This window comes from Aotus nancymaae, unplaced genomic scaffold, assembly GCF_030222135.1.
Source record: "Aotus nancymaae isolate 86718 unplaced genomic scaffold, 86718_ANA_hifiasm-v0.15.2.pri h1tg000010l, whole genome shotgun sequence".
In the NCBI taxonomy this organism is placed as follows: domain Eukaryota; kingdom Metazoa; phylum Chordata; class Mammalia; order Primates; family Aotidae; genus Aotus; species Aotus nancymaae.
In genome coordinates this window covers 49,796,600-49,798,527 of record NW_026988421.1, presented here as the reverse complement: position 1 = coordinate 49,798,527, position 1,928 = coordinate 49,796,600, and the positions used below count along the sequence as shown (strand labels likewise).

General features: G+C 37.4%; 1 pseudogene; it reads left to right on the top strand.

Moving 5' to 3' along the window:
* The first annotated feature begins 430 nt into the window (after positions 1-430).
* On the top strand, positions 431-536 carry LOC135274111 (U2 spliceosomal RNA; annotated as a pseudogene).
* The last annotated feature ends 1,392 nt before the right edge of the window (positions 537-1,928 follow it).

Here is a 1,928-nt window from a genome sequence, read left to right as displayed (position 1 = left end):
TACAACTAAAACAACATTAGACAATAGTGGGAGGTGGATACAAGTTTAAAACAGGTTAAAATGCTGTTAAAGTAGCATGGGCTTATTAGGAAAGCTTTTATAAATCAGTTTTTCTGTGGCAGAGCTATGAATGACCATGAAAAATTACTACTAGATCGTAAACTTTCCATAACTCTATACTGTCTGATCAAGGCCAACAACATAAATTCTAAGTCAAAGCTAAAATCATTTAGTTTCAATAAATCTCATCTTCCATCACTTAAATCACATTTTTAATAGTCCATCACAACTGTACTAATGGCTCATAGAAGTTATTCAATAATATATTTCATGCATAAAAATCTTAGTAAAAAAGTAAATTACAAAAATAAAATTTGCTTATAAACATACCTTTGGGATTCTCATTACAAAGCTTAAGAAGTATAGCATCATCGCTTCTCGGCCTTTTGGCTAAGATCAAGTGTAGTATCTGATCTTATCAGTTTAATATCTGATACGTCCTCTATCTGAGGACAATATCAGATGGAGAAACATTCCATGTTCATGGTTAGGAAGAATCAATATCGTGAAAATGGCCATACTGCCCAAAGTAATTTACAGATTCAACGCTATCCCCATCAAGCTACCAATGATCTTCTTCACAGAACTGGAAAAAAACAACTTAAAGTTCATATGGAACCAAAAGAGAGCCTGCATAGCCAAGTCAATTCTAAGCAAAAAGAACAAAGTGGGAGGCACCACACTACCAGACATCAAACTATACTACAAGGCTACAGTAATCAAAACAGCATGGTACTGGTACCAAAATAGAGATATAGACCAATGGAACAGAACAGAGGCCTTGGAGGCAACACAACATACCTACAACCATCTGGTCTTTGACAAATCTGACAAAAACAGGCAATGGGGAAAGGATTCCCTGTTTAATAAGTGGTGTTGGGAAAACTGGCTAGCCATATACAGAAAGCAGAAACAGGACCCCTTCCTGACACCTTACACTAAAATTAACTCCAGATGGATTAAAGACTTAAACATAAGACCTAACACCATAAAAAACCCTAGAAGAAAACCTAGGCAAAACCATTCAGGACATAAGCGTAGGCAAGGACTTCATGACCAAAACACCAAAAGCATTGGCAACAAAAGCCAAAATAGACAAATGGGACCTAATCAAACTCCACAGCTTCTGCACAGCAAAAGAAACAATCATTAGAGTGAATCAGCAACCAACAGAATGGGAAAAAAATTTTGCAGCTTACCCATCTGACAAAGGGCTGATATCCAGAATTTACAATGAACTAAAACAGATTTACAAGAAAAAAACAAACAAGCCCATTCAAAAGTGGGCAAGGGATATGAACAGATACTTTACAAAAGAAGACATACATGAGGCCAACAAACATATGAAAAAATGCTCATCATCACTGGTCATTAGAGAAATGCAAATCAAAACTACATTGAGATGCCATCTCACGCCAGTTAGAATGGCGATCATTAAAAAATCTGGAGACAACAGATGCTGGAGAGGATGTGGAGAAATAGGAACACTTTCACACTGTTGGTGGGAGTGTAAATTAGTTCAACCATTGTGGAAGACAGTGTGGTGATTCCTCAAGGACCTAGAAATAGAAATTCCATTTGACCCAGCAATCCCATTACTGGGTATATATCCAAAGGATTTTAAATCATGCTACTATAAGGACACATGCACACGAATGTTCATTGCAGCACAGTTTACAATAGCAAAGACCTGGAACCAACCCAAATGCCCATCAATGATAGACTGGACAGGGAAAATGTGGCACATATACACCACGTAATATTATGCAGCCATCAAAAACGATGAGTTCACGTCCTTTGTAGGGGCATGGATGAACCTGGACACCATCATTCTCAGCAAACTGACACGAGAACACAAAATCAAACAC